The following is a 14,763-nucleotide window of genomic DNA, read 5'->3' on the forward strand; positions in this document are numbered from 1 at the left end:
TGCACAACAAAACTGATTTATAAATAATATTGGGGCAAGTTAAGTTCTTTTGCTCTTTTTTTCAACTTACAGCAATCAATTCAAAACATGTCTTTAAACTTCCTCCAATATATCTCAGAAAGCTTAGAGAGAGTTTAGACATCTAGGCTCTGTGACTTTCTACCCTTTCTTATTTACTTGATTTATGTTCCTACCTTACAATATGTTCATATTTAATAGGATCTTGTAGCTTTATCTCCCATAGCTAGCTCCATGGTCCCTTTTGTCATGATACCAAGTCTGGCTTTCTACCATGTGGCACTGGCATGCTCACTAAGATTCAGTCAGCTCCCAAATGTTCCAGGAAAGCACTTCTTTCCAAATGCCAGTCAAGTCACTTGTTTGAAGGACGCAGCCCAACAATGGCTAGTGACAATATCAGAGTCCATCTGGGCCAGAAATTAAACTGTTGTATCTGGCCCCAAATTGTCTCCTTTCCACACTACTTTGTGGTGCTGTTGACAGGAACCTGCAAATCTCGTTTCTGCATTGTCAAGTGGTCCAGGAGAGGTTCTGCTATAGTAGGAGAAAACTATATGACTTGAGAAAGCACCAAACTGTCTTCCGTATTGGTTCCACTATTTTACACTCCCAACAGCAGTGACTAAGCATGCCAGTCTCTCCAGAACCTTGCCAGCATTTGTTGTGTGCTGCTCTTTTGAACTTTGCTATTGTTGCTGGGTTCCTGCTTACTTCCTGTAGACGTTATTTTTTTTTTCTGTGGACTTTCTGTGAGTGACCAGAGGTTCTTTTCCTCACTCCTTGTTTTGTTGTTGTTGTTAAGCACCATCAAGTTGAGTACAACTCAATGGCAACTCAATGAATGGCAGACTAAAACCCTGTCCTATCCTGTGCCATCCATATAGCCTCTGACACATTTGAACCCATTGCTGCAGTCACTGTGTCCATCCATCTCACCGAAAATCTTTCCCTCTTTCACTGACCTTCCATCATGATGTGCAAATATGTCTCTCTCCGAGGAATAGCCTGTCTCAGCAACATGCCAAAGAAAGAGAGAACCCAGCAACAATACCAAAGTTCAACAGAGCAGAAAACAGCAAAGGTTGGCAAGGTTGTGGAGAGATTGAAACTCTTATTCACTACTTTAGGGAGTATAAAATGGTGCAACCACTATGAAAGTCAGTCTGGCGTTTTCTCAAAACATTGGAAATAGAAATACCATTTGACCTAATATTTCCACTACTGGGAATATACCCTAAAGAAATCAGAGCCATGACTCAAAAAGATGTTTGCATACCCATGTTAATAGCAAAGAGACAGAAGCAACCCAAGTGCCCATCAACAAATGATGATACCAAAACTATGGTATATTCACACAATGGAATACTACATAGCACTGAAAAACAATGAACTTGTAAAACATTATACAACATGAGTGACCCTGGAAGACATTATGCTGAGTGAAAGATCTCAGACACAAAAGGACAAATACTGCATAATACCACTGTTATACAGCAAGACTAACATGGGGGAATTGTGAGGAAACCAGGAAAAGAATGAATATATAATGAACACTACATTGGAACAGATGAGGGAAAGACCTATTTAAAAGGAATATATGATTAGGCATTTTATATATCACAACAGTCCAGAATAAGAGGTGCATTACAAAGTGGACTGGGTGAGGAGGAAAGGAGGGGCTAGAGGAAATTGTGCAAGAAGGAATGTATATTTAAAAAAAAATGAAATGTGCAACAATGAATGAATGAAAATCTAACTTTTCTATGTTGTTGTTTATTGCTCTCGAGTTGAGTGCTTCTCACAGTGATCCTATGAACAAAAGACCTGAAGCCTTTCAATAACTATCATTTCTCAAAGTTCAGAGTTTCCAGAGACATGTTGTTTATAAACTTTTGTTAAAAATCACAATTTTAAAAGAAGGGGGAGGGGAAAGTATGGGAGGAGAATTTCTCTGTAGTTGCCTGCAAGGAGCACTCTGGTTGCACTTTTTCTTTGGGCAGTTCATGGGTTATTTAGTACTCTTCTCCAGCTTCACAACTCAAGGGCATTCATTCTTCCTCTGTCGTCTTCCTTCATTGTCCAGATCTCAGATGCATAGGAAGTGACTGAAAACACCATGACCTGAATCAAGTGTACCTTGGTCTTCAAACTGACATCATTACTTGTCAGTATTTGGGAGAAGTTCCTACAGCAGACTTCCAGGCAACAGCAATTTGTTTCTACATCAGCAGCTCCATGTAACTTCTCCAATACTTAAAGAACCAGTTTCATCTGACCCTCCTCAGAGACACAAGCAAGGCAGAGACACAACCCTCCTATTCCAATCCCAGAAGGGAGGAGAAATTAATAATTATTTTACCTTTTTCCGTTCTTCTCTCAGTAATTAATAGAACCAATCAACAAAAGGATAAGAACAAAGAAGATCTGAACAATTATTGTCAGATAACTTGATAAAATTTTCATTTAAATTCTTGAGAAGACAGCTTTTGCTCTGTAGTTTAATTCACCTGTTTCTGGTACTTGTATGTCTGTTGTTGTTGCTGTTGTACTGCTGAGTCAGAACTGACTCATAGCTGACCCTCTAGTGGTTTGTCAGAGGCAGTTAACTGCACAGGAGGAGATTGCCCGTCCTTCTCCCACAGAGCAGCTGGTGGATGCGAACCACATGCCTTTGGGATTGTAGCACAGCTTCTAATGTTTTACCACTTTTGTACGTTGAAAATGACATGCTGCAGTGATTCAGCACTTTGTTATGTTCCTGTGAAGAATATCAGCAGTCTATAGTCTCAAAGGCAATAAAATTAACTCAATTTCCAAATACTAACTTTTCTATGGTATGTACCAGTTGAAATCTGTGTTTGGTTCTTTTAACTTCCAGCTACTAAGTTCACTGTAGGGAACACTCGTTGCCTAGTGGCAAGAAGCTGTGCTGTTATCACGAAGGCATGTGGTTCGACTCCACTAGCTGCTCTGCAGAAGAAAATGAGCAATCTCCTCTTGTGTGATTAACTACCTCTGAAATCATGCTGGAGGGTCAGCTATGGGTCTGTTGCAACTGGATGGCACACCACAATGACCAAGACTTCTACTTTCCTCACAATACCAAAACTGCCTCCAGAGGGAATCTTGGCCTTGAAAATGTGGCCTGGGTGGCTTTGATAGTCTGTTCATGGGAAAAATGTGATGGAATGTTGCTGGATGGAGATAGGAGTAGGTACATTTTCTCTCAGGACTGGGAAAGCACCACTGACAAGTTCTGCCAATTCCCACTGATTTTAACACATGGAATTCCCAGAATCTGGATATTTGCTCCCATCAAGAGCTGTTACCCCAAAGGTTGATGGATCAATGCCTGGTTAATGAATTCATTTTCCTCAAACACATCACTCTGGTGGTCTTATTTGAAGATTTAGACTAAGAGAAGGTGTGAAAATGAGATAGGTTTGGCACGTAGTGAGGACCCTTGAGGAAACTGTCCTGACTCCAGAGGTTGTTTCTGGCCGTGCAGCCAGGCAGGAAGGCACCGAGCCCAGACATTTGGCAAGCCTGATATGTACCAAGCCTGGCTGAGCACAGGGTATGGGATACGGGAATGAGAGGCACTAGGAGTCTCATGGTTATAACCTTGCTAACCCAGACACAATGCCAACAATAGTAAGATCTCACTATAAAGCTCCTACTAACAGCACTGGGGACCTGGAATGCCCGGAAGGTTCAAATTGTGGTAATACCATTAAACTCATCACTCAATGCCAGGCCCCATGCCATGTTGCGTACATTTCTTTCTTCTCCCCTTTTCATTCTTTATTTGGTTAACCTGGCCAAAGAACCCTGCGTGGTAGTGATATTCAAGGGTCTCCCCAAGAGTACTGGCTAAGCAGATTGGGGCTTATATTTGAACTTTATTAAAAACAAGTGGAAAGTCCACCAAGACATTCAGTGACCCTAATTCACTGAAGCCAGGATATATGATCATTTTGATGGATTCTCTTATTCTCTGGCCTTTCTGCTCACCCATGTCTGAAGAGTTGTTTTTCTCACCCTTGTGGGTTATTGGCCACTGGGGAAAACATGGGCCACGATTCTGCTTCTCAGGCACTGTGTGTACAGAGCTGGATTGCAGATCTCAGGAGCTGCCAGGCTGATTTGGAAGGGCTTGGTGAATCCACCATCCATTGAGTGTCCCTGGTGAGCTTGTTCCAGGAGGCTGGGGCTCGCTCCAAAACAGCAATGCTGACAAAATGACAGGGCAATGGGAGACTGTTAGACTGCCAAGTGACTCCATAGGCAGAAAGTGGGACACTAGACCCACATAACAAGCTTCCAGGAAACTCCTGGGTACAGCAGGGATGTTCAGACTTACCTGGTGGGGCTCAGCTGCTTCCTCATTGTGCAGCGATAGCCAGATCCCCGAGAACCTAGACACAATATCTGTTAATGGTTTATCCTTGGGTACCTGGCGAGCCTTTTCTGCATGTGCTTTATCCCAGGTATTTTGTGTGCAAAAATCAATCTTGATTTCATTGTCTCTCTTTTATTATGAAAACTTTCATTTACTCTTTGTCCCGCTTTCCTCATCTACTTATTCTAAATTCAATTTTATCTATTTTTATAGTGGATGTGCTTAGGTAATCCACCTTAAATCCTTTCTTGAACAAAGAAGGCATAAATAAATAAACAGGCAAATAAACACACATAATCTCTGTGTGAAATACATTCAGTGGTAAGAATCTTTCTCCATAACAGAGAAAAACCACAGATAAAATTTTAGGCATAGGTGAATTTCCCTGAATTTCTATGTGGCTTATTTGCAAGAATGATGGTGGCTGTTTCAGACATGTGCTAGAGAAGGCTTGTGAGAGATGACTGCTAATTAATCAAGAATTCTGAAAGTCAGTTGACATCGCTGTAGTGGCTTAAAATCAGCCACAGTGGGAGTCAACAACAGAAGTTGTCGAATGTTACAGATTAGGACTTTTAAAAAGTCTTATTTATAACTGGTTTAGTAGGATGTCCCTGGGTGATGTTCTTGTATCCATCCCTCTCTAGAACAAAAACTTGAAGAAATCAAATTTTATTTTAAGAATCATATTACTGAGGGTCAGCTATGGATCTATTCTCACCTGACTGTATACAATAACAAAAACAACACATAACTTGGATGAACTGGGTTACTTCACATCTGAAGAGTTGAATATTTCAATTTCAACATAAAAAAAGAATCAAATTATTAGATAACATATCAAGCATCAAAATAAACTGGTTGCTATTGAATTGTCCCTGCCTTATGGCAAGGTCAGGGCAGAAAAGAGCAGTGTTCCAAACGTTTTGGTAGTTGATTTTCTGGAAGGAAACTGCCCAAGTTTTTTTCCAAGGTAGCTGCAGGTGAATCCAAACTTCCAACCACTTGGTTATAGGGAGCAGATGTGGTAAAAGACAAGGGAAAGATTCTATTGGCCACCATGTCCCTCTCTCACTGGAGATTGCTGAGGGCTGTACATGAAAACAAAACACCAAAACCCACCCCATCGACCATGGCCAACTCCTAATGACCTTCCATTGGGTTTCTGAGACTGAAAAAAATCAGTGGAGTGGTTGGCGGGTTTGAACTGTTGACCTTTTGGTTAGCAGCCCAAAATGCTGAGCATCATACTGCCAGGACTCCCACTCTATTCAAATCAGTGCTAATTTAAAGAATTGCAGATTTTCCCTCAGGGCTGTAGTTCTCTTTGGGTGGTAAGGAGATTCCTAGTGAGGTAATAAGGGGTCTGAATAGGAGCCAAGGATTACAGAACAAGAAAAGCTCTCCTTCAATTCTCAAAGCAAACTGTGAAAGATTTTGCATCTGAGATCTTTTGGCTCCTTAGGGACAATTGTGGGGAAAGAAACCCCCTTTCTCTTCATTTAGTGTCTATATTCTTCCTTCTCAGGACATTCTAACTTCTAATGAAAGTATTCTTTTAAAAGAAACAGTAATAATAGGTTCCTCCCCATTATAACATGCTTAAACAGTAAAGGACCTAGTTATCATTTTTTTCCCATGCTTTTGTGCTAACTTTCTCAAGAACACTGTAAGTGAAGGCATTAATATCTCCAGTTTACAGATAAGTGAACTAGGCTTCAGAGGTGAAAAAAAATGAGCTAAAAGTCTTTTGGCTATTACTATGCACTTGGTTATTTATACTCTACATTATATTACAAGAGAATTTGAAAAGGTTCACATGACTAAGAAGAGATGGAGCTGAAATTAAAACACAAGTTTTTGTTCTTATTACTACAATGGGATGTTTTTTCTACTCTATATTGAAACACTAGGTCACATAAGATTCCAAAGCCTGAAGACTCCTGCTTTGTCCTCTTTTGTCTGCCTGCCTACTTACTGAATGACTTTGAGGTCTTTGGTTTCAGAAAGACCATAGGGGGGTTTTTGCCAAAAGAGCCTTGAAGAGGTCAGCTGACCTCTAGGAAAGGGAAGAATTCTTCTTTCATAAATTTGGAAACTGAGACCTACAGAGGTAAAAGGATCTTCATCCCAACATGTGTGGCACTAACATCTCTGTGGGACTTTTGCTAATTACCAGCTAAAGAGAATTCGAAGTCTTTTTCTATCCAGGCAAATGTGCCCTGTTTTGGGACCCAAATTTCCTCTCTCAGTGTACTTCCCTGTCTGCTTTTAAGCCATGAAGAAAGCATGCAAAGCAAGATGGAAATTTTTTTCATGCAAAGTACTTGTGTTGCAGTCCACCTGGATCTGGATGATAAGCAGGTGCTCAATGTGTTGCTCAGTGTGTCTATGTGTTGACTACTTTCCTTTGCGTGAGTGTGAGAGGACCCTTGTGACTTAGAATGAACTCAACAACTGGAGTTGTTGAAACTCCAACAGGAACTCAACAACATGAAAAGACTGTTTCTTATGCATAGTCCCCCTGTTGTTGTTTGTTGTTGTTATGTGCCATCGACTCACCTGCGACTCATAGTGACCCCATGTACATTAGCTCTGAAACCTGCTCTATCTTGAGCTATTCTCATCATCTCTGACAGACTTAATCCTATTTCTCCAGTCACTGTTTCAATCCATTTCATCCTGGGTCTTCCTTGCCTGTGCTGTTTCTCTACCCTTCCAAGCATGATATCCCTCTCCAAGGACTGGTCCCTCCTGACCACATGCCTAAAGTATGTGAGACAGAGCTTCATCGTTCTCCTGCCAGTCCACAGTATGTTCAACACTCTGCCACAGCACCATGGCTCAAAGGTATCAATTCCCTTTCTATCATCTCTAGTCATTGTCTGGCTCTCTGGTGCATAGCAAGTAATTGTAAAGACCATGGCCTGGACCAGGCGCACCTTAGTCTCTAGACTAACATCATTGCTTTTCAGTAATCTGGAAAGGTCCCTGACAGCTGATTTACCTGATGCAATTTATCTTTTGATTTCTGACAGCTGGTACCATGAGTGTTGATTGTGGAACAATCTCAACCTCTTCTCCCTCCATCATGAAGCTGCTAATTGGCCTTCTAGGCCTCCATCTCAACAGCTTCTTAATTCTGTCAATTCTAAATTCAGAATGTCTTTTTGTTCCATTTTGAGTCCATTTTGTTCTGTGCAAAGATCTGAGTACTTCCATGCTTCCATGAGATACTCCAGCTCCATGCCTCTGAGCTCAGCTTCACGGAACACCCCTTTGGTCATCTCACTCCATCCACACTGCCTCTTCTCCTTACAGTGACTGACCTTTGCTGTCCTCTTGCAGGAAGGCTGGGCCCCAGACACCTGCTTGCTTCTGTCGTTCTTCTTTCAGAACTCTTTTCAAATATTGTCTTCTCTGAGAGGACTTCCATGAAGCGTCTTGAAAAAGAGTGAGCCCTGGCCACCTCTGCCACAGTCTTATCACTCCTAACATGCCATTATTTGTGTACTTTCTCTATATTCATCAAATGCTTAAATCCTGAAGAGGGTCTGGGAAACTGTGAGCTCCCCAACACATCTTGTGACTACAGCAATGCCTGGTATGCAGCAGACACTCAAAACATTTTTTTGCTGAACGGCTTTTCTTCTGTTGCCACTGACTGCCCTTGATGAAACTGTGTCACCTCTTGCCTCAATAACGCCCAAGCTTCCTAACTAATCTCTATCACTACCCCCCTCCCCATTTCTCCTGCATACACTGCAATAATCATCCTCAAGTGCAAATCTAATCATGTCATTGAATTGAAGCTCTTCAGTGTCTCCATCTCCTCTTCACGGCCAGCACCTTTCTGCCATCCAAGTTTCACCTCCTACCTTTCCCTTCAGGTTTCAAGACATATTTCCAACCTCTTACCATGAAACCTTATTGCAGTATATTTTTTGTTTCCAGTGACCTTCTTTTAAGACAGGTAATACTTCTTACCTACATATTTTCATTTGTTAGTATCCTAGTCAGATTGTAAGATTCTAGATGGTCACATCTGAGCAAAATTGATTTCTGTTATAAGAGATTTCCATGTGCATGGAAGTGTTTAATAATAATATGTTGTTGAAAAGAAATTACAAGAAAAATAGAAAGAGAAAAGAAGTGAGTAGAGAGAAAGGAAAGGGGGGAAGGAAATGTAGAAATGTTTTAGATAATGGATTTTGTCTGGAGGAAATGGCTGAAGGAATCTCCATATAAATTTTCAGTCCACAAAGTATCTATTGTGAAGTTTTTCATAAGCAGTCAAGTGGGCTTTGGTGCCATCATTTATGTTCCTTCTGTACAGGCCATATGTAGTTCTCCTATAGCCAAAGATTTGAGGTAAGCTGGGTACAAATTCCTTTTCACACACCCCTGTTCCTCCTGCATTTGCTCTCTCTAAGATGGAATCATCAGCCAGCAATTCAACAACTGAGAACTGTCAATCTACTACCCTCAAAAGGTCTCAGCAAAAAACTTCACTCTACAGGTCAAAAAAGTTTCTCAGACCTAAATACATTAAGGACATCTGAAGTAATGATAGTAAACCACATGGAAAAATGACAAAGAACACAGATTTCATACCAATGGGATTAAATCTGAAACTCAACCCTTCTGTTCATATTTGATATACTTTTGGGAAGTAACTATTTCTGAATTTCAGTTTATCACTTTATTATTTATTAGCAATAGCACTTGGTTCACAGGATCGTGAGAATCAAAGGAAATTGTGTCTATTAAATATCTTCTACACTATACATATAGTAGTAGTTCTGAAAAGATTCTTCAAATCTCTGCTCACAAATAATGAGATATCACTGTTGTTAGCATACATTCTCTTTTTTTTTTTTAGCATACATTCTCAAACTCAGAGAATTTAGGTTTCTTGATTGTCTGAATTCTTGATTGACTGACTTCATGCAGTAATCTCAGCCTCCAGGTGACAAATGTGTCTTTCAGTTTCTAAGGAGCAAATTATAAGCTGATGGAGCAAACAGGGAACAGGAACAACTGTGACTCAAAAGCATCTTCCCAGCTAGAAAGCAAGAGGACCCACAAAAAAAGACAGTTTTCCCTCCTGCGATGTGCCACTTTCCTTTGCCTGAAACCAGAAGCCCTCGTCATCCTTTCCATGCTTTCATTCACTTCCCTCGCAACTTTAAACTAGGAAGATTCACACCCACCTTATGCTGACAATAGATGCAATTATCTATTGATAACAAATCACTGCTTGGAAGATCTGGGCACCATAGAAACATGGGATTTTACTTTAACTAGTTGGTCACTAGGTGTGTTCAACCACCTAGAATCTTATTTAATATCGTGATAAAAGCTGTGTATGAGGACTCAGGGAGAAGTCAGCCTTAATTCCTTGATGCCCTTGTAAAGTCTTGCCTCATTTATACTGAGGGAAGCTAGGGCCAAGAATTGAGAAATTATCAAGCCACTTCCTTGAAAAAGTGAGGGGCTGGTCAGATGTAGCACCAAAGAGCATTTGAAGAGAAGAGACTTCATAAAGGTTCATGATGAATTGTAGTAACTCAAGGCTTCCTTTAATAGAAAAACATATTGCTCTGGGGCTGGATCTGTGATGACTTGTGGGCAATCATTCTTCCCTGGTTCCTTTATGCCTCTTGGGCAATAGCTTTACACTAAGAAACATGCATTGCCTGTGAGTATAACTTAGAAAGATTCGGACGATGCTAGTAGAAGTGTGTACTTTAACCAAAGCTTGTGTACTTGCAGATCTAGAACTCTGAAGAGGTTCACATCCACAGAAAGCCCACTGATCCACAAGGAGAAACTGGAGCTAAAACTAGGAAATAAAAAGCTCATACACTCTTTGCTCTTTTTGGCATGACTAAGCACAGCTGCATTGTTAAATCCCGTCTTGCTAAATCCTCTTTTTTTTGCACAAGGTTTTCACTTGCAAAGCTGTTCACTAATGAGTATATGTAGTAGAAAGATAGGCTCTAGCTTAGCTTTTAGACAGGTCCTTGGCGATTTAAGTATGATGACTGGGGAGGATTTTAAAGAGTAACTGATATTGTTTTTAAATTATGAGGGGAAAGTTAGTGCATGCACAGAGGTCACCCTCCCACACTCCTCAAAAACTCTTGCGGTAATGCTGAGGTGTTCAGCTAGAACATAAAGGCCTTGGAACGGGATTGGTGGGGGATGATATTGGAATGCCAAAAACAGTCTTGGGGACTAAATTGGGGATACAAGTCTCAGGGACAAGTAACGTTCATTTTCAGATATCTATTTAAAAGACCTCCATTTCTGCCAAAGAAGATGTGAAGTCTCCTCCATTAATATTCAAAACCAATGAAACCTGATTGAGAGTCGCTGTGAATCAGAATCCCAATGGGGTGAGTTGAGTTGATTTAAAAGAATAAAGTCTGGCCACAGGATCTTTGCTCATGGTGCCACCAGTAACAGGGCATCATCAATTTGAATGTGGAAGACAAAAAGGCCTACATTTTAGAGTGATTACCATCTCAGGGACTAAAGCATAGGGTCTAAAGCAGAAATTTAAATATTTGCCCTCAGGGCCAAAGGGACTGGCCCAGAACTTCTTTAATCTTTCCTCATTATGGTGAAACATAAGTAGATGATGTGTGTCTGAAAAAGTATTGTCTGGGATGAAGTGCTATGAGTTCATAAGACAAAGATTAGATACGCACTTAAGAGCTGTGGAAGATCGAGAGAATATTTCACTTGGGAATTTTAGAAAGGATAATGGAGAGTGAATATCCCAAATATTTGTCTGACTATGAAAAGTTAAAAGAAGAGAGGAGATAATCTGGACTAAAATGAGGAAGAGTCTGCTGTGCGCCTGAGTGCTGCATAGTATTCAATTGTGTGAATGTACCACAACTTCTCATTCCATACTATGCAGCATTCAGGAGCAACTATTTACAAAAATACTACATGACTTGAGAGAGATGGGGAGGATTATGCTGAGTGGACTAACTCAGTCTCATAATGACAAATACGGCATATGACCATTATTGTAAAAATAGAAGGATAACTAGTAAAACATATACAGGGATCCAAGGGGGGAAGGGCTGGGAGCAGAGGGTGAGGACGGGTAAGGGTGAAATCACACAGTTGCACAATTTGGTGGGTGGAGGTAGGAGATAAAGGAAATGGGAAGGATATTGAGGGGACCTGAAAAGACGGGGTAATGATGGACAAGGTTTAATAGTGATTAATTTTATAAAACATAACACCTGTGAATGGTTGTGTGAAACAAAATGTAAACAAAGAGTACTGTGAAAAACAATGTATATGAACTTGCTAAGCAAACTAATTTTTTTAGAGAAAGAGTCCATTGTGCAAACAGAAGAACCCACTTTGGGCTGTTATCAATACATATTCAAAAGAGAAAAATGAATTTTTGAGCAGGGAAAGAGAGTTCCTATGGTTATAGCATCTCAGGAACAAATTAAGATAAAAGAATAATATGGGAGTTTCTGGGTGATTATGATTCTTCAATTCAAAGGTTTTGAAATAGTCTTGAAAGAGCTCAGTTACCCAACAACATTTATTAAGATGTAAACACTCTATTAGCTACTATGGGACATAATGAAACTGGACTGCTCCTTGGAGGCAAGGATTCTGAAGCTTTGTCTGACATACCTGGACATGTTGCAAGGAAGGACCAGTCCTTAGAGAGGGACATCATGCTTGTGAGGGTGGAGAGAGAGCACAAGAGAGGAAGACCCTCTATGAGATAGATTGATTCAGTGAGTGGAGTAATGGGGGTGGGTGTGTTTGAGACAGTGAGACTGTCACAGGACAGAGCAGGGTTGAGGGCTGTTGTACAGAGAGTCACAGGAGACTCAATGGAATATAACAACGAAAACAAAAACAAGCAAGCATTTATATACTGCTTCAATTTCTTCATGAAGAAACAGAAGATTTTTACCAATTTCTGCAGTTTGAAATTGATCAAACATGTAATTAAGATGCATTGGTAATTACTACTTATTGAAATGCAAATGTTTGAAACAAAGAAGGAAGACTAGAAGTTGGAGAAGATGACCTTGGTGATGTAAATGATGCAGGAGATTACATGAAAGGATTTTACAAGACCACTGACTTATTCATTGTAAATATCTTTTTCAACAAAATAAGCAATGACTATAAATGTCAACCTTGCCAGATAGAATCTATATTATAAAAAAAAAATCAACTACATCTAAGGGAATAGAGGATAGAAAAGCTTAATATCACCAATCAGAACAAGAACAGAGGTGGTTTATGGAACAGGTCATCCATTTCTTATATGAAATTTTAAGCTAAAGTAAAAAAAAAGAAAAAAGGAAAACAAATCCTTAAGAGCCCAAGTATGAACTTCAGTATATCCCATATGAATTTAGAAACTATTTCAAGGATAGATCTGATACATTTAACACTAACAACATATGACCAGATAAGTTGTGGTCTGTTATCAAAGATATCATACATGAAGAAAGCAGATGGTCATTGAAAGGACAGGAAGGAAAGAAATGTGCAAAATAATGTCAGAAAGACTCAAGTTAGCACTTGAACATGAAATAGCTAAGATGAGTGTAAGAAATGATGAAAAAAAAAGAATGAAATAAAATTTTCAGGAGCTGCTTGAAAAGAAAAACTATTATATTGGAATATGAAAAGACCTAGAGTTAGAAAGCCAAAAGAGAACATGTGTTTATCAAGCTGACACAAGTGAAGGCAGAAATAAATAAGGCTGAAGCATCAATATGAACAAATTATTGTGTGATGTAGGAATCATCAAAAAAGATGGACAGAATAGATACTGAATCAAAAAGAACTGGTTAATATTCAACCTTTCAGAAGACAGTAAAAGATAAAGAATTGATTGCATTGAAGGAAGAATTTCAAGCTGCACTGAAAGCATTGTCAAAAAACACTTTAGGAAATAACAGAATACCCATTGAGATGCTTCAACAAACGGAATGCTGTAAATCTTCACTTCTCAATGTCAGGAAATTTGGAGGAAGACCACCTGACCAATTAACTGGAAGACATCTGTAATTATGCCCATTCTAAAATGACTCAACAGAATGTAGAAACCATTTAACAATTATTTGTATCATACATATATTAAGTTTTGCCAAAGATAGTCCGAAAACAGGTGCAGGGAACACACTGGTCAAAAGAGGAAGTGTAATGCGAGAAATAATTGTTCATGTAAAATGGGTCTTTGTGAATGAGAACAGGAGAAGAATGGTTAAAAGTCAATAAAAATCATACAAAGTCATTTAACTTCATGGTTCTTCATAACAAATGATGAGTAACATTGTGAAAACTAGGAATTCCACAGTATTTTGTTATGTTAATCCAGAACCTTTACATAGACCAAGAGACAACTCTTAAAACGAGAGCATATAGGTTGGTTTAAAATTAATATAAGTGAGTGCACCACTTAACATTTCACCTTACTTATTCAATCTGCATTTTAAGTAAGTAACTTGAAAAATTGGACTACAGGATGAATAATGTGACATCAGGATTAGAGGAAGACTTATGAATAGCCTGTAATATACAGTCTTGCTCGGGGAAAACCAAGAGGACTTGAAGCACTTACTGATAAACATTAAAGATTACACTCTTCAGTATGAATTATACCTCAACATAAAGAAAACATAGATCCCCCCCCAAGTGGACAGAAAACAACATTATGATAAACTTAAAAAATATTGAAGTGATAAAAACCTTCATTTTATTTGGATCCTTCATCAACATCTATGGAAACAACAGTGAAGTTATTGAATGACCACTTCTTAGAATAATCAGTAGCACATGATCAAAAGAACAGTATTTACCCAGGGAGAAATTTTAGATGGCAGGAAGGATTAGGAACCATGAATGGAATTGAGAGTGATCAGGAGAAAATGGTGATGTAACAAAGTGGATACTATAATGAACGTCACCGACAAAGTCTTCACGATTGAGTGGAAAACAATTTTGCACTCTAATTTTTTACTTAAACCACAGTAAAAAGGTAAAAAAAGGAAAAAGAAGAGAAACAATATATTGTATTGGGCAAGTATTCTGCAAAAGATCTTTTCACAAATTTAAATCAAAAGTGTCATCTTAGGTGTACCTGAGTCAGGAGTACCCTACCTAAAGTGTATCTGACCCAAACAACAGTTTTTTCAGTAACTTGATCCCACTGGAAAAAGTAAAGAAGACTTAAAACACTTGCTGCAAAAGAAAGCAAAGTACAGCTTTCAGTATGGATTACATATCAACATTAAGAAAACAAAAAATCCTCACCACTGGACCAATAGGCAACA

This window comes from Elephantulus edwardii, unplaced genomic scaffold (assembly GCF_000299155.1).
Source record: "Elephantulus edwardii isolate Elephantulus edwardi_28Jun2011 unplaced genomic scaffold, EleEdw1.0 scaffold00052, whole genome shotgun sequence".
NCBI lineage: Eukaryota > Metazoa > Chordata > Mammalia > Macroscelidea > Macroscelididae > Elephantulus > Elephantulus edwardii.